Source organism: Ornithorhynchus anatinus, chromosome 21 (assembly GCF_004115215.2).
Source record: "Ornithorhynchus anatinus isolate Pmale09 chromosome 21, mOrnAna1.pri.v4, whole genome shotgun sequence".
Taxonomy (NCBI): domain Eukaryota; kingdom Metazoa; phylum Chordata; class Mammalia; order Monotremata; family Ornithorhynchidae; genus Ornithorhynchus; species Ornithorhynchus anatinus.
In genome coordinates this window covers 10,155,044-10,181,187 of record NC_041748.1, presented here as the reverse complement: position 1 = coordinate 10,181,187, position 26,144 = coordinate 10,155,044, and positions in this window count along the sequence as shown.

Sequence of the window (26,144 nt, the reverse complement as noted above, 5' to 3'; positions counted from 1 at the left end):
TTCTTTCCCCTTGCCTAACCTTTTGTCCTAGCCTAACCTATTGGCCTAATCTTTTCACCCGGCCTAATCTTTTTTCCTACCCTTACCTTTTCCCTGGCCTTACCTTTTCCCTGATGTAACATTTTCCCCAGCCCTCAACTTTCCGCCTGCAATATCCTTCTCCCCTGGCCTTTCTCCCTGGCCAAACCTTTTCACCTAGTCTAACCTTTTCTCTTAGTGTACCCTTTCCCCCATAGCCTAACCTTTTCCCTGACCTCACCTTTTTCCCTAGCCTAACTATTTTCCATAGCCCAACCATTCCCCCGGCCAAACCTTTTCCCATAGCCTAAGCTTTTCCCATGGTCTTTCTTTTTCCCTGGCCTAACATTTTCTCCTCACCTAAGCTGCTCCCCGGCCTAAGCTTTTCCCCTAACCTAACCTCTCCCCCTAGCCAAACCTTTTCCAAGACCTGAGCTTTTCCCCAGCCTAACCTTTTCCTTTACCCCTAACCGTTTCCCTGGCCTAACCTTTTCCTATGGCCTAACATTTTCCGCTTCGCTAACCTTTTGCCCTAGCCTAGCCTTTTCCACTATTCTAACTTTTTCCCTTATGGTAACCTGGCCCCAGGCCTAATCCTTCCCCTGGCCTAAACCTTTCCCATAGACTGAGCTTATCCCATGGCCTTTCCTTTTCTCTGGCCCAACTCTTTCTCCTGCCCTAAGCTTTTCCCCGGCCTAACCTTTTGCCCTAGCCTAAGCCTTTCCCCTGGCCTAATCTTTTCCATGACCAAAGCTTTTCCCTGCCCTAACCATTTCCCCCACCCTAACATTGCCCCCTAGCCTAATCTTTTCCCCTAGGCTAATCTTTTACCCTAGCCTAACCCTTTCCCCTAGCCTAAGCTTATCCCCAAACTAAACTTTACATCTTGCCTAACCAGTTTTTCCCCTTACCTAACACCTAGCCTAACATTTTCCCCAAGGCTCACTTTTCAGCTGGAGTAACCTTTCAGCTAGCCTAACCTTTTCCCCTAGCATAACCTATTCCCCAACTAAAACTTTTCCCATAGCCTAACCTCTTCCCCTCTCCTATCCTTTTCCCTAGCCTAACCGTTTGCCTAACCTAAACTTTACTCTTTGCCTAACCTTTTCCCCTAGCCTAAACCTTACCCTTGCCTCACCTTTTGCCCTATGCTAACTTTTTCCCGTAGCCTAACCTTTCCCTTCACCTAAATGTTTGCCCTAGCCTAACCTTTTCCCCCGGCCTAATCTCTTCTCCGAACCTAACCTTTTCCCCTCAACTAACCATTTCCCTGACGTAACGTTTCCCCCTACCCTAACCTTTCCCCCGGCCTAACCTTTTGCCCAGCCTAAAGCATTCTCCTAGTCTAGCCTTCTCATTGGCCTAACCTTCTCCCCTAGCCTAACCATTTCCAATAAAATAACCTTTTCCCCTAGTGTAACTGTTTCCCCTAGCCTAACGATTTTCCATAGCCTAACGATTTTCCATAGCCTAACCTTTTCTCCGGCCGAACCTTTTCCCTTTGTCTAATCTTTTCCCTTAGCCTAATCTTTCCCCTGGCCTGACCTTTTCCCCTAGCTTATCCATTTCCAATAGTCTAAACTTCTCCCTGCCTTAACCTTTTCCCTTAGCATAAAATTTACCCCTAGCCTAACCTTTGCCCCTAAACTAAACTTTACACCTTGCCTAACCTTTCCCTGTAGGTTAACCTTTTCCCTTGCCTAAAACTTTGCCCTGTGGTACCCTGTCCTGTAACCTAACTTTTTCTTCTAGCCTAACCTTGCCCCTGGTCTAACCTTCTGCCCTAACCTAACCTTTTCCCATAGACTAACCTTTCCCATTGCCTAACCTTTTGTCCTACCCTAACCTATTGGCCTAGCCTAATCTTTTCTCCCGGCCTAATCTTTTTTCCTACCCTAACCTTTTCCCTGGCCTTACCTTTTCCCTGATGTAACATTTTCCCTGGCCTTCACCTTTCTCCCTGCGTTATCCTATTCCCCTGGCCTTTCTCCCTGGCCAAACCTTTTCACCTAGTCTAACCTTTTCTCCTAATGTAACCTTTTCCCCTAGCCTAACCATTTTCCACAACCCAACCTTTTCCCGTAGCATAAGCTTTTCCCATGGCCTTTCTTTTTCCCTGGCCTGACATTTTCTCCTCGTCTAAGCTGCTCCAAGACCTAACCTTTTCTCTTAACCTAACCTTTTCCAATAGCCCAACCTTTTCCAAAACCTAAGCTTTTCCCCAGCCTAACCTTTTTCCCGGCCTAACCTATTCCCCTGGCCTAACTTTTACCCATGGCCTAACATTTTCCCCTACCCTAACCTTTTCCACTATTCTAAATTTTTCCCTTATGGTAACCTTTCCCCAAGCCTAATTCTTCCCCTCGCCTAAACCTTTCCCATAGACTGAGATTTTCCCTTGGACTTTCCTTTACCCTGGCCTTACTTTTTTTCCAGGCCTAAGCTTTTCCCCTGACTAAACTTTTCTCCTATTCTAACCTTTTCCATTATGCTAATTATTCCTCTAGCCTAATCTTTCCCCTTGCCTAAACTTTTCCCTTAACCGAAGGTTTTCCCCAGCCTAACCTTTTCCCCATCTTAAAGTTTTCCCCTAGCCTAACCTTCTCATTGGCTTGACCTTTTCCCTTAGCCTAACCATTTCCCATAGACTAAGCCTTTCCCCTAGCGTGACCCTTTCCCCAGCCTAACGATTTTCCATAGCCTAAACTTTTTCTACGGCCGAACCTTTTCCCTTTGTCTAACCTTTTCCCTTAGCCTAATCTTTCCCCTGGCCTAACCTTTTCCCCTAGCTTATCCATTTCCAGTAGTCTGAACTTTTCCCTGCCTTAACCTTTTCCCTTCGCATAAACTTTACCCCTAGCCCAACTTTTTCCCCTACCCTAAGCTTTACACCTTGCCCAACCTTTCCCTGTAGGTTAACCTTTTCTCTTGCCTAAACCTTGCCTGTAGTAACCTTTCCTGTAGCCTAACTTTTTGCCGTAGCCTAACCTTTCCCTTCGCCTAACCTTCTGCCCTAGCCTACCCTCTCCCCATAAACTAACCTTTCCCCTAGCCTAAGCTTTTGTCCTAGCCGAACCTATTGGCCTAACCTAAGATTTTCTCCCGGCCCAATCATTTTTCCTACCCTAACCTTTTCCCTGATGTAATATTTCTCCCGGCCCGCAACTTTCCTCCTGCAATATCCTTTTCCCCTGGCCATTCATCCTGGCCAAACCTTTTCACCTAGTCTAACCTTTTCTCCTAATGTAAGCTTTTCCCCTACCCTAACCATTTTTCATAGCCGAACCTTTCCCTGTAGCCTAAGCTTTTCCCATGAACTTTCTTTTCCCTGGCCTAACATTTTCTCTTCGCCTAAGCTGCTCCCCGGCCTAAACTTTTCTCCTAACCTAACTTTTTCCAATAGCCTAACCTTTTCCAAAACCTACGTTTTTCCCTGGCCTAACCTTTTTCCCGGCCTAACCTCTCACCTAAACTAACATTTTCCCATGGCCTAACATTTTCCCCTACTCTAACCTTTTCGACTATTCTAACTTTTTCCCTTCTGATAACCTTTCCCCAAGCTGAATCCTTCCCCTTGCCTAAACCTTTCCCATAGACTGAGCTTTTCCCCTGCCCTTTCCTTTACCCTGGCCTAACCTTTTCTCCTGGACTAAGCTTTCCCCCTGCCTAACCTTCTGCCCATCTTAAAGTTTTTCCTAGCCTAACCTTCTCATTGGCCTAACCTTTTCCCCTAGCCTAACCATTTCCCATAGACTAACCTTTTCCCCTAGCATGACCCTTTCCCCTAGCCTAACGATTTTCCATAAGCTAATCTTTTCCCTGGCCCAAACTTTCCCCCCTAGTCTAACCTATTCTCTTAGCATAATCTTTCCCCTGGCCTACCCTTTTCCCTTAGCTTATCCATGTCCAATAGTCTCAACTTTTCCCTGGCCTAACCTTTTCCCTTAGCATAAACTTTTTCCCCAACCTATCCTTTCCCCCTGGCCTAATCTTTTCTCTTAGCCTAACCTTTCTCCGTGGCCTAACCTTTTCTCTGACAGAACATTTTCCCCTGCCCTAAGTCTTTCCCCTGCCCTAAACATTTCCCCACCCTAACCTTTTCCCCTAGCCTAAAGTTATCCCATAGAATTTACAATCAGCCTGACCTTTTCCTGAAGCCTTACCTTTCCCATGGAGTAACCTTTCAGCTAACCTAACCTTTTCCCCTAGCATAACCTACTTTTCCCATGGCTTAACCTTTTCCCCTGGCCTAACTTTTTTCCCAAACCTAACCTTTCCCTTAACCTAAACTTTACATCTTGCCTAACCTTTCCCTGTAGGGTAACCTTTCCCATTGCCCAAAGCTTTGCCTTAAACTAACCTTTCCCGTAGCCTAACCTTTTGCCCTAGCCAGACCTTTTACCCTGAACGAATCTTTTTCCCCGAGCCTAACCTTTTCCCCCTACCTAACATTTTCCCTTACATAACATTTTCCCCCACCCTAAACTATTCCCGGGACCTAACCTTTTCCCCTGGCTTAACTTTTTAACCCTAGCCTAACCTTTCGCCTAGCCTAAATTTTCCCTAACCTAACTTTTTCTCCTTGCCTAACCATTTCCCCTACACTAAGCTTGTCCCCTGGCCTAAACTATACATCTATCCTAACCAGCTTTTCCTCTTACCTAACTTTTACACCTAGTCTAACATTTTCCCGCAGGCTTACCTTTCCCCTGGAGTAACTTTTCAGCTTGCCTAACCTTATTCCCTAGGTTAACCTATTCCCCAAATTAAACTTTTTCCATGGCTTAACCTTTTCCCCTGGCCTACCCTTCTCCCTAGCCTAACCATTCCCCTGGCCTAACTTTTTCCCTTACGTAACATTTTCCCTTGCCTCAAACCTTTCCTCTGCCCTAGGCTTTTCCCTTGGCCGAAGCTTTTCCCCAGCCTAACCTTTTCCCCTAGCCTAAGGTTTTCCTATAGCCTAACCAACGCACTGGCCTAACTTTCCCCCACACCTTTTTCCCTAGCTTAACCTTTTCCCTGGCCTATCCTTTTTCCTAGCCTAATCTTTTCCCCTAGCCTAACCATTTCCCTTAGCCTAACATTTTCCCTAGCCTAAGCTTTTCCCCTAGCATTACTTTTTCCCCAGCTTAAACATTTCCCCTGGCCTTACCTTTCCCCATAACCTAACTTTTTCTCCTAGTCTAACCTTTCCCTTGCCTAACCATTCCCATGGCCTAATCTTTGCCCCTGGACTAACTTTTTCTCCTAGCTTAAACCTTTCACCGAGCATAGCTTTTTCCCGGATTAAACGTTTCCCCTGCCCTAACATGGTCATCTAGCCTTACCTTTTCTCCTAGCCTAACCTTTCACCTAACCGAAACTTTACATTTTGCCTAACCTTTTCGCCTAGCCTAACCTTTGCCCTTGCCTCACCTTTGGCCCTATGCTACCCTTTTCCTGTAGCCTAACCTTTCCCTTCACCTAAATGTTTGCCCTAGCCTAACCGTTCCCCCCAGCCTAATCTTTTCTCCGAACCTAACTTTTTCCCCTGAACTAACCATTTCCCAGACGTAACGTTTCCCCCTACCCTAACTTTTTCCCCTGGCTTAAGCTTTTCCCCGGCCTACCCTTTGGCCCAGCCTAAAGTGTTCCCCTAGCCTAGCCTTCCCATTGACCTAACCTTCTCCCCTAGCCTAACCATTTCCCATAGACTAACCTTTTCCCCTAGTGTAACCGTTTACCTCAACCTAACGATTTTCCATAGCCTAACCTTTTTCTACGGCCGAACCTTTTCCCTTTGTCTAACCTTTTCCCTTAGCCTAATCTTTCCCCTGGCCTAACCTTTTCCCCTAGCTTATCCATTTCCAGTAGTCTGAACTTTTCCCTGCCTTAACCTTTTCCCTTAGCATAAACTTTACCCCTGGCCTAACTTTTTCCCCTAACCTAAACTTTACACTTTGCCCAACCTTTCCCTGTAGGTTAACCTTTTCTCTTGCCTGAACCTTGCCTGTAGTAACCTTTCCTGTAGCCTAACTTTTTGCCGTAGCCTAACCTTTCCCTTCGCCTAACCTTTTGCCCTAGCCTACCCTCTCCCCTTTCCCCTGGCCTAAGCTTTTGTCCTAGCCGAACCTATTGGCCTATCCTAAGGTCTTCTCCCGGCCTAATCATTTTTCCTACCCTAACCTTTTCCCTGGCCTTACCATTTCCCTGATGTAACATTTCCCCCCGGCCCTCAACTTTCCTCCTGCAATATCCTTTTCCCCTAGCCATTCATCCTGGCCAAACCTTTTCACCTAGTCTAACCTTTTCTCCTAATGTAAGCTTTTCCTCTACCCTAACCATTTTCCATAGCCGAACCTTGCCCCGTAACCTAAGCTTTTCCCATGAACTTTCTTTTTCCCTGGCCTAACATTTTCTCTTCGCCTAAGCTGCTCCCCGGCCTAAACTTTTCTCCTAACCTAACTTTTTCCAATAGCCTAACCTTTTCCAAAACCTAAGTTTTTCCCTTGGCCTAACCTTTATCCATGGCCTAACATTTTCGACTATTCTGACTTTTTCCCTTATGATAACCTTTCCCCAAGCCGAATCCTTCCCCTTGCCTAAACCTTTTCCATAGACTAAGCTTTTCCCCGGCCTTTCCTTTACCTTGGCCTAACCTTTTCTCCTCGACTTAACCTTTCCCCCTGCCTAACCTTCCCTCCTATTCTAACCTTTTCCCTTATGCTATACATTCCCCTGGCCTAATCTTTCCACTTGTCTATACTTTTCCCCTAACCTAAGCTTTTCCCCAGCCTAACCTTTTGCCCATCTTAACGTTTTCCCCTAGCCTAACCTTCTCATTGGCCTGACCTTTTCCCCTAGCCTAACCATTTCCCATAGACTAACCTTTTCCCCTAGCGTGACCCTTTCCCCTAGACTAACGATTTTCCATAGCCTAACCTTTTCCCTGGCTCAACCTTTCCCCCTAGTCTAACCTTTTCTCCTAACCTAATCTTTCCCCTGGCCTACCCTTTTCCCCTAGCTTGTCCATGTCCAATAGTCTCAACTTTTCCCTGGCCTAACCTTTTCCCGTAGCATACACCTTTCCCCCAGCCTATCCTTTCCTCCTGGCCTAATCTTTTCTCCTTGCCTAACCTTTCCCCGTGGCCTACCCTTTTTCCTGACAGGACATTTTCCCTTGCTCTAAGTCTTTCCCCTGACCAAAACCTTTCCGCAGCCTAACCTTTTCCCCTAGCCTAAAGTTATCCCATAGAATTTACAACTAGCCTAAACTTTTCCTGAAGGCTTACCTTTCCCATGGAGTAACCTTTCAGCTAACCTAAACTTTTCCACTAGCATAACCTACCTTTCCCATGGCTTAACCGTTTCACCTGGTCTAAGCTTTTCCCAAACCTAACCTTTCCCCTAACCTAAACATTACACCTTGCCTAACCTTTCCCTGTAGCGTAACCTTTCCCCTTGTCTAAAGCTTTGCCCTAAACTAACCTTTCCCGTAGCCTAACCTTTTGTCCTAGCCTATCCTTTTACCCTGAACGAATCTCTTTCCCCAAGCCTAACCTTTTCCCCCTACCTAACCTTTTCCCTTACATAACATTTTCCCCTACCCTAAACTATTCCCGGGACCTAACCTTATCCCCTGGCCTAACCTTTTAACCCTAGCCTAACCTTTCGCCTAGCCTAAATTTTCCCTAACCTAACCTTTTCTCCTTGCCTAACCATTTCCCTTATACTAAGCTTTTCCCCTGGCCTAAACTATACATCTAGCCTATCCAACCTTTCCCCTTACATAACCTTTGCACCTAGTCTAACATTTTCCCGCAAGCTTACTTTCCCCTGGGGTAACCTTTCAGCTTGCCTAACCTTATCCCCTAGCTTAACCTATTCCCCAAATTAAACTTTTCCCATGGCCTAACCTTTTCCCTGGCCTATCCTTTTCCCTAGCCTAACCTTACCCCCGGCTTAACTTTTTCCCTTACGTAACATTTTCCCTTGCCTCGAACTTTTCCTCTGCTTTTCCCTTGGCCTAAGCTTTTTCCCAGCCTAACCTTTTCCCCTAGACTAAGCTTTTCCTATAGCCTAACCATCTCACTGGCCTAACCTTCTCCCAAACCTTTTTCCCTAGCTTAACCTTTTCCCTGGCCTATCCTTTTTCGCTAGACTAATCTTTTCCCCTAGACTAACCATTTCCCCTAGCCTAAACATTTTCCCTAGCCTAAGCTTTTCCTCTAGCAGTACATTTTCCCCGGCTTAAACATTTCCCCTGGCCTTACCTTTTCCCTAACCTAACCTTTTCTCCTATTGGAACCTTTCCCTTGCCTAACCATTCCCAATGGCCTGATCTTTGCCCCTAGACTAACTTTTTCCCCTAGCTTAAACCTTTCACAGAGCATAGCTTTTTCTTAGATTAAACTTTCCCCCTGCCCTAATATTTTCATCTAGCCTTACCTTTTCTCCGAGCCTAACCTTTTCCCCTAACCTAACCATTTACTGCAGCCTAACCTTTACCACTAGACTAACCTTTTCCCCTGGTCTAAACCTTTTTCCCTGGTCTTTTTCCCTATTCTCAACTTTGCCCCAGTCTAACTTTTTTCCCCTAGCCTAAATTTTTCCACTGCTTAAATTTTCCCCTGGCCTTACCTTTTCCCAAGGCCTAAACATTTCCCCTGGCCTAACCTTTTCCTTTCCCCTAACCTTTTCCTCTAGCCTAATCTTTCCCCTAGCCTAAACTTTTCCCCTAGCCTAACCTTTTTCCTTGGCCTAATCTTTTCCATGGCCTAAGCTTTGACCCTGGTTTAACATTTTCTCCTACTCTAACGTTTTCCCCTGGCCCAGTATTTTCCCCTAGCCTAACCTGTCGCCCTAGCCCAACTCTTTCCGCTAGCCTAAGCTTTTCCCCTAAACTAAACTTGACATCTAGCCTAACCAGTTTTTCTCCTTACCTAACTTTTACACCTAGCCTAACCTTTTCCCAAAGTCTTACCTTTCCCCTGGAGTAACCTTTCGGCTAGCCCAACCTTTGCCCCTAGCATAGCCTATTCCCCAACTTAATGTATTCCCCTGGATTAAGATTTTCCCCTAGTCTAAACTTTTCCCCTAGTCTAACTTTTTCCCCTGGCCTAACCTTTCCCCTGGCCTAACCTATTCCCCCAGCATTAACTTATTCCCTGACTTAAATTTATCCCATGGCCTAACATTTTTCCCTGGCTTAACCTTGTTACTAACCTTTCCCTTAACCTAAATTTTACACCCTGCCTAACCTTTTCCCCTTGCCTAACCTTACCCCTCGCCTAACCTTTTGCCCTAGCCAAATCATTTGCCTTAGCTAAACCTTTTCCCGTAGACTAACCTTTCTTTCCCCTTGCCTAACCTTTTGTCCTAGCCTAAGCTATTGGCAGAGCCTAATCTTTTCTCCTGGCCTAATCTTTTTTCCTACCCTAACCTTTTCCCTGGCCTTACCTTTTCCCTGATGTGACATTTTCCCCGGCCCAAACTTTCCCCCTGCAATATCCTTTCCCCCTGGCATTTCTCCCTGGCCAAACCTTTTCCCTTTTCTCTTAGTGTAACCTTTTCCCCTAGCCTAACCTTTTCCCTTACCTAACCTTTTTCCCTAGCCTAACCATTTCCATAGCCCAACCTTTCCCCTGGCCAAAGCTTAGCCTAAGTCTAAGCTTTTCCCATGGTCTTTCTTTTTCCCTGGCCTAACATTTTCTCCTGGCCTAAGCTGCTCCCAGGCCTAACCTTTTCCCTTAACCTAACCTCTCTCCTTAGCCTAACCTTTTCCAAGGCCTGAGCTTTTCCCCGACCTAGCCTTTTCCCTAGCCTAAGCTTTTCCCCTAACATTACTTTTTATCCAGCTTAAACATTTCCCCTGGCCTTATCTTTTCCCATAACCTAACTTCTTCTCCTTGTCTAACCTTTCCCTTGCCTAACCATTCCCATGGACTAACCTTTGCCCCTAGACTAACTTTTTCCCCTAGCTTAAACCTTTCACCGAGCATAGCTTTTTCCCAGATTAAACTTTACCCCTGCCCTATCATTTTCATCTAGCCTTATCTTTTCTCCTAGCCTAACCTTTTCCCCTAACCTTACCATTTACTTCAGCCTTACCTTTAACGCTAGACTAACATTTTCCCCTGGCCTAAACCTTTTCCCCCGGCCTTTCCCCCTATTCTGAACTTCAGCCCAGTCTAACTTTTTGCCCCTAGTCTAAATTTGTCCACTGCTTAAACTTTTTCCCTGGCCTTACCTTTTCCCAAGGCCTATATTTTTCCCCTGGCCTAACGTTTTCCCTTGGCCTAGTCTTTTCCATGACCTAAGCTTTACCCTGGCTTAACATTTTCTCCTACCCTAACGTTTTCCCTGGGCCCAGTATTTTCTCCCAGCCTAACCTTTTCCCCAAGCCTAACTCTTTGCCGTAGCCTAAGCTTTCCCCCTAAACTAAACTTTACATCTAGCTTAACCAGTTTTTCCCCTTACCTAACTTTTACACCTAGCCTAACATTTTCCCCAATGCTTGCTTTTCCCCTGGAGTAACCTTTCAGCTAGCCTAACCTTTCCCCTAGCATAACCTATTCCCCAACTAAAACTTTTTCCATAGCCTAACCTCTTTCCTTCTCCTATCCTTTCCATAGCCTAACCTTTCGCCTAACCTAAACTTTACACTTTGCCTAACCTTTTCCCTTAACCTAACCTTTGCCCTTGCCTCACCTTTTGCCCTATGCTAACTTTTCCCTTCACCTAAATGTTTGCCCTAGCCTAACCTTTTCCCCCGGCCTAATCTTTTCTCCGAACCTAACCTTTTCCCCTGAATTAACCTTTTCTGCGGCCTAACCTTTTGCCCAGCCCAAAGTGTTCCCCTAGCCTAGCCTTCTCATTGGCCTAACCTTCTCCTCTAGCCTAACCATTTCCCATAGACTAACCTTTCCCTTTGCTAGACTTTCCCTGGCTTAACCTTTTCCCCAAGCTTATCCATTTCCCCTAGTCTAACCGTTTGCTGACCTAACCTTTTACCCCAGCATAAACCTTTCCTCTAGCCTAACCTTTTCCCCTAACCTAAACTTTGCACCTTACCTAGCCTTTTCCCCTAGCCTAAACTTTTCCCCTGGCCTATTCCTTTCCCTGTCCTAACATTTTCCGAAGGCCTTTTCACGAACCCATCTCTTTCCAGTTTTGACCCACCAGCTTTTACCTTGCGTACCTGGTCCCGAACCCTCCTTGTTCCAGGCCTGGTCCCCAGCCTTTGTCTTCCAGGCCTGGCCTCAAACCCTCCTCGTTACAATTTTGGCCCCTCAGCATTTTCTTTCCAGGTCTGGCCTGAAACCCTCTGGTTCCAGTCCTGGCCCCCCAAACTTTGCCTTCCAGGCCAGGCCCCGAAACCTCCTGGTGGTCCAGTTTTGACCACTCAGGGTTTACCCTCTAGGTCTGTTTATGAAGGCTGCTCATTCCACTTTGGGCCCCCCAGCCTTTCCCTTCCAGGCCTGGCCCCGGACCTTTCTCTTTCCATTTTGTTCCCCAACATTGTCTTCCAGGCCTGTCCCCCTGTCGTTCCAATTTTGGCCCCTCACCTTTTGCCTTCAAGGACTGCCCCCACCCCCAGCCTTTGCCATCCAGGCCTGACCCTTAACCCTTCCTGCTCCAGTTTTGACCCACCAGCATTTGCCTTCCAGGCCTGGCCCCCAAACCTTCTCATTCCAGATTTGCCTCCCTCATTCTTTGCCTTGTAGGTCGGAACCTGAAAACTTCTCTTTCTATGTTGGGCACCCCCAGCCTGTGCTTACCAGGTCAGGCCCAGGAACTCTTCTCATTCCAGTTTTGGCACCCCAGCATTAGCCTTCCAGACCTAGCAGCAGGTTGGACCCCCGAGCCTTTGCCTTCCAGGCCTGTCCCTGAACCGTTCTCTTTCTAGTTTTGCCCCCTTCAGCATGTGCCTTCTAAACCAGGTCCTGAACCCTTTCTTTCCCACTTTTGCCCCTCCCCCCACCAGGCCTTGTCTTCCAGACATGGTCCTGAACCCTTCTCATTCAAGTTTTGTCCCCTCAGCCTTTGCCTTCCAGGTCTGGTTCCCTAGTTTTGCCTTCCAGGCCTGACCCGAACCCTTCTCGTTCCACTTGTGACCGCCCCCCAGGCCTTGGCCTCCGAGACCTGGCCCCAAACCCTTCTCGATCCACTTCTAGCCATGCAGCATTTGCCTACCAGACCTGGTCTTCCAGTTTTGTCTCTCCCCAGTCTTTGCCTTTGAGATCTGCCCCCGAACGATCTTGTTCCAAGTTTGGCTCCCCAGCCTCTGACTTCCACGCTTGCCCCCCCGCCCCCCCAGCATTTGCCTTACAGGCCTGAACCTGAAATCTTCTCGTTCCAGTTTTGGTTCCCCAGCATCTGCCTTCTAGGCTTGGTCCCCCAGCATTTGTCTTTCTGGACCGGTCCCAAACATTTGTCTTTCTGGACTGGCCCCAACCCAATCTCCTTCGAGTTTTGACCCCCAGCCTTAGCCTTTCAGGACTTGCCCCGAACCCTTCTCGCTGCAGTTTGGCCCCGCCCGCCGCCCCCACCCCTGCTCAGCATTTGCCTTCAGGCCTGGCCCCAAACTCTTCTTTTTCCATTTTTGGCTCCTCAGGCTTTACCTTCAAGGCCTGTCTCCCCAGCCCCGAACCCTTCTCATTCCAGCTTTGCTCCCGCAACTTTTGCTTTCCAGACCAAAAGCTGCGGGTGCAAACTGGAAGGACAAAGTTTGGAGGCCAGACTAGCAAGGCAAAGGCTGTGAGGACAAAACTGGAAATAAAAGTCTAGGGAGAACTACGGGAACGAGACGGTTGCGGGCTTATGCAAGCCCTAGCCCTAGTCCTAACCCTAACTCTATCTTTATCTAATAAGGACGAGTGCTGGCTTCCCACTTTACCCGGTACTGGTCCTCCTTCTCCGCATGGTCCTGGACCTTGTCCTCCACTTAGTCTCAGCAATCTCCTCCTCCAGCTACTCTCTCATCCTCCTCTTCTGCCTGGTGTTGACACTCCTCCTCCAAATGTTTCTGAACCTCTTCCGTGGCCTGGGCTAGGTCAACGTATTCCACCTATATCTGGACCTCCTCCTCTGCCTGGTCTTAGACCACCTCCTCCTCCTCCTCCTCCTTTTCCTCCTCCTCCTCCTCCTCCTCCTTTTCCTCCTCCTCCTCCTCCTCCTCCTCCTCCTCCTCCTCCTACTCCTCCTCCTCCTCCTCCTCCTCCAGGTCTTGGCCCTCCTTTGTCTAGGCCTGACCTATCTCCTGCTTTTGTTTCTGCTCCTTTGCAGGAGCAATAGAAACCTGGTCCTGGTCTGGTCTCAGCTATCCCCCTCCACCAGAGGCTGGCTTTCTTCCTCGTGGTCCTTGCCCTCTTTAAGCGCCTCGTCCTGGCCCTCCTTTTCTACCTCGTCCTGATCCCCTTCCTTTGTCTAGTACTGGCCCTCTTCCTTTATCTGGTCCTGTACCTCATCTTCTATCTATTCCTGACCCTCCTGCCTTACCATTTCCTGGCCCTTCCCTCCTTTCATGTCCTGGTCTTCCTCCTGTGCCTGCCTTCCACCTTCTAATGATCCTGACCCTCCTCCTCTGTTCTTGGCCTGACCATCCTCCTCTGCCTCGCCCTTACCCTCATCCTCCGCCTGGGCCTGACCCTTTTACTCCGCCTGATCATGACCCGCCGTTTGTGCCTGGCCTTGGCCCTCTTCCTTCGCCATGAACTGGCCCTTCTCCTCTTTCTGGTCTTGGCCCTCCTCCAGCATCTGGTCCTGGTTCTCCTTTTGCGCCTTGTCCTGGTCTCCTCCTCCATCTATTCCTGACTCCTTCCTGAGCCGTGTCCAGGTCTTCCTCCTCCTCCTGGTCGGGCGCTCCTCCTCAGCTTAGTCCTGGCCTTCCCCCGACCCTGTTCTTGACCCGCTTCCTCCACCTGTTCCTTGCCTTGCCCCCTCTGCCTGGTCCTGGCTCTCCTCTTCCGCTTGGTCCTGGGCCTTTCTCCTGTACTTCGCCCTGACCCTCATCTTCTCCCATAGGCCCAACCCGTTTCTTCTTCCTGGTCATGATTCTCCGCTTGTGCCTGGCCTTGGCACTCTTCTTCTGCTTTGTACTGGCCCTTCTCCTCTTTCTGGTCCTAACCCTCCTTCAGCATCTAGGCCCTGCCTTCCTCCTCGCCTTGTCTGTGCCTTCCTACTCTGACTAGTCCTGGCTCTCTTCCTCCCAGTGATCCTTGGCGGCTCCTCCGCCTGGTCCTGCCCCTACTCCTTCGGTATGTTGCGGGTCTCCTACCTCCTTCTGGTACTGGCCCTCTTCCTCTGCCTGGCCTTAGACCTCTTCCTCCTCGTGCTCCTGACACTCCTCCTGCAGGTGGTCTTGTCCATTCTCCTCCTGGTGGTCCTGGCCCACTTCCTCCACTTGGTCCTGGGTCTCTTCCTGGGCCTTGTCTTGACCATCCTCCTTTTCTTGTTCCTTGCCCTCTTCTTTTGTCCGGTCTTTGTCCTCTTCCTTCGCCTTGTCTCTTCCCTCCTCCACGGACTTGTTCTAAGTCCTCTTCTTCTGCTTGATCCTGGACAGCTCCTCTGCTGGGTCCTGCGCAGTTTGGTCTTCCTCCTGTGCCTGGTCTTGGCCCTGTAGTTTTAGGTATCATCTGATTAGAGGTGATAGTTGAAGCTATGGGAGAGAAAGAATTCTCCCAGGAAGTGGGAGTAGATGACCCAGAACGGAGGCTTGAGGGAACCCCAGAGTTCCTGGTTGGGAAGTGGTGGAAGAGCCTATGTAGGCACTATTCATTCATTCAATTCATTCAATACTAGGGAATCAGTGGGCAGAGAGATCAGAAGAGAACCAGGAGACGACTGTGTCAGCAAAGCCTAGAATGGAATGGAATAGAAGGGGCTGGCAGATAGTGTTAAAAGGCAGCTGAGAGGCCAAGGAGGGAAGCCATTAGATTTGGAAAGAAAGAGATCACTGGTAACCTTTGACAGGGCAATTACTGTAAAGCGAAGGGGCCCGAAGCTACATTGGAGAGGGTCAAGGAGAGAATTGGCTGTGAGGAATTTGAGATACCGAGTGTAAAAGACTTGCTTAAGGAATTTGGAGAGCAGGAAAGGAATTAGGAAGGAAATGGGAAAGAGATGGGGCGATAACTGGACAGAGCCATGGGGTCAAGAAGGGTTTGGTTTTGTGTTAAGATAGGAGAATCATGGACAAGTTTGGAAGCAGCGGGGAAGAAGCTATTAGAGAGTGGCTCAAGAGTAAATCGTTTTCTAACTTTGACACTAGCACAAAGTCTAACCTTTACCTAGCTAGTGAGCCCTGACCTTGACCATAACCTTAATCTTAATGCTCATTTTAACCCTGGTCTTAACCATAATTCAAACATAAACTTCAGCATAACCCTAAACACAAACCAAAATCGAAGCCAAACCTTAAACGTAACCCTAAACGTAACCCTAGTCATAGGCCTAGATCTTGGCATTAGCCTCAACTTAATCCCAGGCCCAGCGGAGCCCTAGCCCTTATCCTAACTTGACACCTAATCGTAATATTAACCCTGTCTCTACTCTAGCTAAGGCTAAATCTAACCATAACTCGAAATCTAGCTTTCACCTTAGCTCTAACAGCAAGCTTAACATTACCTCCAGCTCTAGCCTTAACGTTAACCCAATTCTTAGCTGTAACCCTAACCATAGAAATAGCCAGAAACGCAACCCTACTCCAAATTCTACATCTAACTCTAATTTTAACCATAATTTAAACAATAACCTGAAGCTGATCTTAATTTTAGTCTTAGCCGTAGCCTTTACCAATGCACTAAAGCTAACCCTCATCCTACACCTAGTCTTAACCATAACCCTAACTCAATCTTTAACCGTAATACTATCCCAACCTAATGCTAACCTTGAAACTAAACCTAGCATGAGCCATAATTCTAACGTTTAACTTTAAAAACTTAACCCCCCCCGAAAAATTCAAAGTTGTACCCTAACCTTAGCCATGAACCGAAATTTAGCCCTCTCGTTAAACCCAAACGTAACCCTATTCTTAAGCCTCATCTTATCCCTAATCTTAACGTTAAAGACTAACCGTCACCTTAACCAAACCTCTATGCTTAGAGTTACACCTGGATCTAACGCTAGGGCTAAAAAGGAAGCAAATGGGAGCTTCTTGAAATTTCAAATGTTCAGTTCCATATAAAATGGTAATGCACAATAGCAGAAGATAGTTGTGCTGATCCTTACTTTACAGTTTCAGTGTCCACCAGGAGTATGATGTTCTTCATGTGACATTTTTCTTCCACTCTGATAAGTGATAAAGGAAAAGTAATGTTTGTCCATTGTGTCAAAGGCAAGTGTAATGAAACCTCTCCAGAACGAATTTCAACTGGGTTCTTGAAATGTCATACATTCATTCCAATGTACCTAAGTACTGCAGTGCCAAAGGATACTGGACATTGATATTTTCTCTGCAGTATACAGATTGTTGAATCAAGCGTCTTGCATTCTACATGCATCACATTTCCTCTATCCATCTAAGTAGGTAAGTGTGTGATTCTGTCCATTTTCGTCGAATTGACTGTCTTGACAGACAGGACGCTTGTCGCAGCCAGACCGTAGTCACTATCAGGTGAGCTCTAGGGTTTTATTGGGTTATAAAGCACACATAGGTACAATTACGATGTGCTGAGCAGTTCTCAAACCGTGGAAAGTTTTAACCCACTCTCTGTGAAAAGAGACTGTACTCTCTATACGCTCTACTACGCTTACAGAGGCAGCAGAGTGTTTAAGCCCCAAAAAGTGTTTACCAGCCATTCACGGTTCACAGCTTGGTCAAGTGTTGTGAAACTTATGAAAAGAAAAGCCACAAGGGTGCTTCGAAATTTCAAATGTTCTAGTTCTACTCAAGCCACATAGTAAGAGAAAGGATCTAGACTGCTCCTAACGCATCCCGCGACCCCGTACACCCCTCATGTGCAATGGAAGGTTTCTTATGTTTGTATGAGCCAGTTTGATATTGCAAAGTAAGCAAGTTAGTGGATTTGTTTTTCCCCATTAGGTCATAGTTCTTGGCCTTGAAGCTCTCTCTGGCACCAAATGCCATATGAGCTCTTCTTGAAGTTTCAAAAGTTCAGGCCCTTGTACCGTAGCACTAGAATAACAGAAGGTAGCAACACTGAATCTTGCCCTGCAGCACTTCCTCTCCCATCAGGAGTCTAGTCTTCGGCGTGTACCATTTTACTTCTCTCTTCTGCTCAGTCAGAAAAGGTAGTAAATGTGGTTTTCTCTCAATTCTGTCAAAGTCACTTGCGTTGAAAACCATCTGGCCTGAAATGAAGGCAATGTCGCCCATCTAGAAATCTCAAATACTCTCAAGTCCTCATAAAACAGTAATACAGTAACAGAACATATTTACCCTGCTCCTTGTTCCATCACCCTTCTCGTCTTCTGAATGTGCCATTTTCCTTCTATCCTGCTAATTAGGGAGGAGTGTGAAAGTGTTTTCCTCTCAATTGGGTAAAGAGGTAATTTGCATTGGGACCACTAGGGAACCAAACTGTAAATGCCGAGCCCATGTAAAATGCTATGTAAACGAATAAAGAAAACAGTAAAATAGTAATACAGAATGAGAAGACGTCTTGCATTGTAGTAGCCTGGCCCATCAGAGTCTAGTCTTCTGCCTTCACTATATTTCTTCTATCCTGCAAAGTAGGCAAGTTAAATAAAAAAGTAGATTGAATGTGTGTTTCAAAATCTTGTCGAAAGTCACGTGGGTTGAAACCCTCTTGACACGAAAGGCCAAAGGTGAGCTTCATTGAAAAGGTCAACTCTTTCAGTTCCATATCCAATAGTAATAGAGAAACAGAAGCTGTCTACCGCTGGTTTGTGCACTGATGCAAGTTCATCAGGAATCGGTACATGCCAGCTTCCTTCTGTCTTACTTAGTAAAAGGCAGGTTAAATATGAAAGTTGACTGATTGAGCTTTGCTCTCCTTCCTGTCGAGGCCACTTTTCATTGAAACCTCTATGGCCCAATATGACATTTAAAATTTCAGATGTTCAGTTCTAGGTAGAGCAGCAGTACTGTAACGGAAGATGTACATAAAGATTCTTGCCCCGTGATGTTCAGCCTTAATGGGAAACGAATTCTCGCATTCTTCTTAGCCTGGTTAAGTGAGAGTGAATATATGCTGAGTGACTGTCAATTTTCTCTATTCTGCATAGGTCACTTGCGTTGAAACCCTTCTGGCACGAAATGTTCTATAGGGGTTTCATGAAACTGTTCAACTGGTCGGTTCCATGTAAATTAGTTTACATAGAAAGAAAGGATCCTTGAATTGTAGCCCACAGCCAATCAGTTTTCCGTATACAATTTTTCTCTTATCTATTAAAATTAATACGAAGGATAGTGGTATGTGTATTTCTGCCAATCTTATCAAAGGGTTCAATCCCGTATGGCACGAAATGACAGGAGAACTTTCTAATTTCAAAAGTTTAGCTTGATTTCAAACAACGATTCAGTCACAGAAGTTAACTCTCCAGATCCTCGCCCTGCAGAGTACAACCCATCAGGAGTCTATTCATCTGCATAAGAGGTTGACTGAAAACCATGAATGAATGCGAATGTGCGTTTTCTCCATTCCGTAAGACTCAGTTGGGCTGAAACTTCTCTGGTAGGAAATGCTATATGGGAGCTTCACGAAGCTTCAACTGTTCGGTTCCGTCTAAAATAGTTTGAATAACAGCATAACAGAAGGTCCAGAGTAGCGTACACCCCATCAGGAGTGCAGTCTCTCCTCCTTGCTACAAAACCAAGATAAATAAGAAGGTTCTCAGAGGGTGAATTTTAAGCGTTCAAAATTCTTATTGCACAACGCTGTTTCGAATTTCCAAAGTTCAGTTGCAAAAGCAATTCAGTCACCGAAGGTAGCAACACGGATCTTCGCCATGCAGAGCACAGCCCATCAGGAGTCTAGCCATCTGCATATGGGATTTTCCTTCTAACCTGATGAATAAAGATAAATGTGGGTTTCTCCATTCCGTGAGACTCACTTGGGTTGAAACCGCTCAGGCATAAAATGCAATGTGGGAGCGTCCTGAACTGTTCTGTTCCATCTAAAATAGTCAAAATGGAAGATGCCTACAGAAATCTTTGAACTGTAGCGTGCAACCCACCGGGAGTCCACTGCTTTGTCTGTAGCACTTTTCTTCTACCTTGCTACATAAGCACGTTGAAATACAAAGGACCATCTTATCAAAGATTTTAAACCCGTATGGCAAGAAATGGTATAAGAATTCTTTCAAATTTCCAAGATTCAGTTTCATGTTTTATGTGCAATACAATCCCAGAAGACATCTCAACTATTTCTCGCCCGGCAGGATACAACTTTTCATCTCTTCATCTGTATAAGCGATTTATTTCTAGCACGATAAGACTGAATGTATGTTTTATCTATTCTGTAAGACTCGCTTGGGTTGAATCCTCTCTTGCACGAAAAGCTATTTGAAAGCTCCATGAAAGTTCTACTGCTCAGTTTCAACTTTTCATATACTCTACAAAGAAAGAAGAGATGCTACCAATGAACCTCGAACTGTTCAGTGCTTTTACTATTTTTCTTCTCTCTTGCCACGTAAATATGATAAATAAAGCTGTAAATTCAATTAAAATGTGTATTTTCACGAAATGCCATATGAGCTCTTCTTTCAAATTTCAAAGTTCCGTTTCATGAAGAAGAGTCACCGACTACGCGACACACACCCTGTAACACACAAAACATTCAAGGTATAGTCATCTGCGTAGGTTGATAAGAAAGAGTTGAGGGTGGGATTTCTGCATTCTGTAAAAGTCATTTGCCTAGAAATCCCTCTGGTACCAAATGCTCTACGGGAGCACAGTGTTTTCCGTGCATTCTTTTTCTTCTACTCTGCTACATAAGCACGTTAAATATGAAGGACAGTGGAATTTGTATTTCTCTCAAGCTAATCAAAACGTTCAAACCCATATGGTACGAAATGAAATATGAACTCTTTTTTCTAATTTCAAAAGTTCAGTTCCATGTACAACAGCAAATCAGTCACAGAAACTATTTACCCGGATCCTCACTCTGCAGGTCAGAGCTCACAAGGCGTCTAGTCCTCTGCATAAGAGTTTCTCTAGGCTGATAAGTAAGAGTGAATAAGCGTTTTCTCCATTCTGTACGACTCACTTGGGTTGAAACCTCTCTCTTACGAAATGCAATACGGGAGTTTCAAGAAACTTCAACAGTTCAGGTCCTCTGAAAATAGATGGAAAAACAGAATAACAGAAAATGTCTACAGTGCAATGTTGTCTGCAGCCCGTTAGGAGTCCAGTGTACCATTTTTCTTCCATCCTGCTTCATATGTATGATAGATAAGAAGGTGCTTAGAGTGCGTAAGTGATATTTGAAAGCAAATATCAAAAGTTCAGTTTTACATCCAGCAGCAGTACAGTCACAGAAGAGATCTACATGGATACTTGCTCTGCTGTACACAGCTAAATAGGAAACAACTTTTCAATACGAGTCATCTGTCTTCTAGCTTGCTTAAGTTGAAGTGAATGCGAAACCTGTCGACGCATTTTCTCCATTCTGCCAGTCACTTGCGCTACATTCTCGCTGGCACGATATGCTAAAGACGACCTTGATAAAATTTCAACAGATCAACTCCACGTAAACTATATATTGCATTCATATAGATATATGTGTAAATCATTCACACGTTACATTTATGCCATGTAATACAGAAAGAGTAAATCAAATGAACCTGGCGCTGCAATGTATACTCCATGCTGAAACTAGTGTTCTGTGAGTGCCATTTTTCTTCTATCCCCTTAGGTAAAGTCAAATAAAAAAGTTGATGGATTGTGTGCTTCAGTCAATTTTATCGAAGCCACTTGCTTCAAAAGAAACTCGTTTGCCACAAAAAGACGTAGGGACACCTCTTTAAACTCGAAATATTGAGTTCCATGTCTGCGCAGTCACAGAAGGTGTCTGTGCTGACCTTTCTTTCATTGATTGAAATTGCCTTTCCCTGGATCTTATTAGAGCCACTTGCGTTGAAAGCCATATGGGTGGACATGCCATATAAACTCATCTTGAAATTACAAGCGTTCAGTTTCAGGTGTAACAAGGATACAGTCTCACGCTAGATCTCTACATTAATTCTTACTCTGAAGGGTACAAGCAACCTTGTGTCTAGTCATCTGCATAAGTGATTTTTAACCTGGCTTACTGAGTAAAGCGCTGACTAGACTGTGCCTTTTCTCCAGTCAGTTAAATCCCCATACAGTGTAGGCAGCTCGGTCACGAAATGCTCAAATGTTCTGATCAACATAAAACTTCAAATGTTCTGATCGACATAGAAGCAGTAGATGCCTAGCTGATCTTTGCACCAGAGTCAACATCCTTTCAGGCGACTAGCTTTGTGCATTTACCATATTTCTTCTTTCTGGCTAAATAGGCAAGTAAAATATACGTTTTTGTCTCAATCCCGCCAAAGTCACTTCCCCTTATGGCACGTAATGCCACATACCCTCTTGCAAATTTTCAATGTCTAGCTTTTATGCACTAGCAAAGTAGCCACAGAAGAATTTTACATTGATCCTTGCCCCACAGTACTCTCAGAGTGACTGAGCTATCTGATTGTGAGTTATCGCCATTCTGTCAAAGTCCCTTGCGTCAATACCCTTTTGGCACGAAATGCTAAAGGGGAGCTTCACGAAATTACATAAATTCAGGTCCGTGTCAAATAATACCGAAAGAGAAGATGTTTACCATGGTGGTCGCTGTAACTCACCCGGAGGCCAATTTTCTTCTAGCTTGCTAAGTAGGCAAGTTATGTAAAGAAATGGATTTGAATATTTGGCACTCTCAATCCTGGCAGGGTCAACTGCATTGCAGCCTTCATGGCACGAAATGCTAGAAGAACTCTTCTTGAGATTTCAAATGTTCGGGTCCATGTACTAAAGCATTACTATCAGAGAAGTTATCTCCGTTGACCCTTGCCTTGCACTGCATAACACAAGAAGGGTTGCATGAGTCAATTTCCACCCAGTCTTTTATTTAAGAGTGAATGTGTTGGGTAACTGCGAGTTTTTCCATATTCTGCACAGGTTACTTACCATGACCGCTCTCTGGCGCAATAAGCTCCTTGGGAGCTTCCTGAAACCTCAACTCTTCTCTTCCATGTAAAGTAGTTAGTAACAGAAGATGCCTACACTGATCTTCTTTGTGCAATACAGACACTCTGAGCAATCTCGTCTTTGACATCTACTAGTATTCTTCTACGCTAAGTAAGCAAGTTAAGTAAGAAAGTTTAATTGAACGAGTATTTCCCTCCAAAGTCACCAGCGTTTAGCACTTCTACTACGAAATGTTTTATTGGCAGTTCTTGGTACTTCATCTGTTCAGTTCAATCTAAAATAGTTTCAACAGCTGGGCCTCCTGTGATTCTTGAACTCTGTAGTGTGCAGCCTATCAGGAGTCTGGTGTTTGGCCTGCACGATTTTTCTCGTAACCTAGTAAGATAAATACGACCTATTTATCTTAATAAATAGACTTAGTAGACTGTGTATTTATCTCAATCTTATGAAGGGTTCAAACCCATTTGGCACGAAATTCCACAAGAAATAGTCTGTCGAATTCAAAAAATTCAGTTTGAATTTTTACAGGGACAATTCATTCATAGAAGATATCTCCGCCCTGTCGGATACAGCTTTATCAGGAGTCTAGTAATCTCCATGCGTTGTTGTCTTCTAGCCTGATAAGTAAGTGTGAATGTGCGCTTTCTCCACTCGGTATGACTAACTTGGTTTGAAACTTCTCTGGCAAGAATAGCTGCTCGGAAAAGCTTCATGGAACTTCAACCCTTTAGCGCCAGGAAAAATGTCTTACATGGAAGCAAAAGATGTCTGCAGTGCATTGGGCAGTCCACTGTTTTGCATCTACCATTTATTTCCTCTCCTGCTTCATAAGCATGATAAATAAGGAGTTTATTGGAATGTGTTTTTCTCTCCTTCTCATCAAAGCGTTCAAACCCGTTTGGTACGAAATAACATAGGAAGTCTTCTTTCACATGTCAAAAGTTTAGTTTACTGTACAACCGCAATAGAGTCACAACCGATATCTACATTGGTGCTTATTCTCCTGGGCTCATCCCCCAAAAAGTCCAGTTTTCTGTGTAAGTCATTTTTCGTCCGGCCTGCTCAAAAGTCCTGAAGGTGTGTGGTCTCCATTCTGTAAAAATCTATTGCGTTAAAGCCCCTTTGTCACGAAATGCTTTATGGGGGCTACATGGAACTTCAGCTGTTCAGTTTAGTAAAATAGTTACTACAGTAGCAGTTGTTGCTGATTTGGACATTCCAAGCTTTTAGTGCAGTGCTCTGCACATGGTGAGCACTCAGTAAATACTATAGAATGAAATACTACTGAGTACAAAGTACAAGCCACCATGAGTTTAGTCATCTGAATGCTTTAGTCGTTTTTCTCTTTAGCATGTTGAGTAAGAGTGACAGAGCTGAGTGATTCTGCCTTTTCTCCGGTCAGTAAAAGTAACTTAGGTTGAAACCACTCAGACGTGATATGCGCTATGGAACCCTCATATAAAATTGCTCATACAGAGACAGGAGTTGCCCTTGTTCTATAAGTATGAGCCTTGCCTTATGGTCTGCAGCTCATCAGAAGTCTCGTTTAAGCTCTTCTACTATTGTTCCTCTATCTTGCTAAGCAGGCAAGATAAATAAGAAAATTGATTAAATGCGTTTTTGTCTCACTCATGTCAAAACCAAAAGTGCCACGAAATGCCACATATACCCCTGCAAGTTTCAAATGATTCGTTTTTATACGCCAGCAAAATAGCCAGCAAAACAGAGGAATTCTACACAGATCTTTTTCCCACTGTGTTGAGCACGAATCACTTTTTCGCATGAATCACTTTGTTCACATGAATCACTTGTTTTCCTAATCTCCCAGGAGTGAATGTGCTGTCTGACTGCGTTTTCACCATTCCGTCTAAGTCACTTACGTTGACACCCCTTTGGCAGGAAATACTAGAGGGGAGCTTTATGATATTTCAGACATTCAAATTCTGTGTAAAACGGTAATACCGAAACAGAAGATGTTTACCATGATCCTTGTACTTCAGTGTTGTAGCCGAACCGGAGAGTAGTGTTCTTGCTACATGTACCATTTATCTTCCAGACTGCTAAGTAGGCAAGTTTTATAAGGAAATAGCTTTGACTCTGTTACCCTCAATCCTGGCAGAGCCACGTGCGTTGCAACCCTCATGGCACGAAATGCTATATGAACTCTTCTTGAAATTTCAAATGTTCAGTTCCATGTACAACAGCATTACTATCAGAGAAGACATCTACATTGACAGTAGAAGTTGCATGCTACTTTGCAGCAAACAACCCGAGAAGTCTAGTCCTCTGTGTCAGTCACTTCTCACCTGTGATGTATTGTGTGACTGTGGGCTTTTTCCATAGTGTGTAAAGGACAACTTGCTTTGAGAACCCTCTTGCACGGAAAGGGAGCTTAGTGAAACCTCAACTCTTCTGTTCCATGTAAAATAGTTACACAGTACCAGAAGGTGCCTACACTGATTCTTGATCGGGGTCTACAGAGACTCTGAGGAGTCTAGTTTTCTGCATCTACCAGTTTTCTTCTACGCTGCTAGATCAGCAAGTTAAATAAGAAAGCTAATTGATCTTGGGCTTCCGCTCAAAAGCCACATGCGTTGAAACCCGTATGGCACGAAATACCATATGCTCGCTTCTCTAAGTTCTATGTTCAATAACAATGTTTAAAAAAAGATATTCACTTTGATCTTTGCCCTGCGGTGGTCGGGATATAAGGAGCGTAGTCCTCGCATGGGTGTCATTTTTCTTCTAGACTCGTAATTAAATGCGCTTACTGACTGTGTGTTTTCCCCAGTCTGTACAAGTCACTTGCTATGAAATCTCTTTGGGTAAGACATGCGTGTTAAAGCGGAGTTTTATGAAACCTCAACTATTCAGTTCCCTGTAAAACAGTAATTCAGACACAAGAGGTGTGTACATTGATCCTTGTACTGCAAAGTGCAGCCCATCCGGAAGGTAGTGTTCTGAGTGTACCATCTGTCTTCTTCTTTGTTTCATTACCTCATTAAATGAGAAATGTTAATTGACTGCATCTTTCTCTCATTCTCAGTTATAAGCTACTTACGTTTGAAACCCTTAGGGGCAGGAAGTGACATTAGAAACTCTTCTCGAAATTTCAAATGTTGAATACCATGCCAGACTTAAACAAATAACCTATCTTACCCCAGAGTGTTCATCACAACAAAAGCCTAGTTCTCCTATGAGTCATTTTTCTTCTAGCCTGCTATTTCAGAGTAACTGCATTAACAGACTGTGCATCGCCTCCATTTTCTTGAAGTCCTTTGCGGTGAAACTCCTCTGGCACCAAATGCTCATTGCAACTTTCACATTAAACTTCAAATCTTCCTTTCCAGATCCCTACACTGGAGTGTGTGGAGCCCATCGGGAGTCTAGATTTGGGCACGACCTTTCTTTCTTTCTTATCTTGCGAAGTAGCCAAGTTAAATAAGAAAGTTGATTGAATGGGCTTTTCCACTCAATCTTGCCTAAACCAGCTGTGCTGAAACCCGTAAGGTACGAAACTCTTCTGCAAATTTCAAATGTTCAGTTTCATGTAGGTAGTAATATAGTCACAGAAGCTATCTACACCCATCCTTTCCCCGCAGTGTTCAGCACAAAAGGAGTTAAGGGTTTTCTTCTAGCGTGCTTGGAGTGAATGTGTTGAGCAAATGTGCATTGTCTCCACGCTGTAAAGGTCATTCGCGTAGAAACCCCTCTGGCCCAAAAATGCTAACTGGGAGCGCATGTAAATGCAGACGTTGAGTTCAGAGACGCAACATGGCTTAGTGAAAAGAACCTGGGCGTCCGAGTCAGAGGAGGTGTACTGTACTAAGAGCTTGGAACTGCGATAACTATTTTACTGAACAACTGAAGTTCCATGTAGCCCCCATAATGCATTTTGCGACAGAAGGGCTTTAACGCAATAGAGTTTTACAGAATGGAGACCAGGCACCTTCAAGGTCTTTTGAGCAGGCCAGAAGAAAAATAGCTCATATGGAAAACT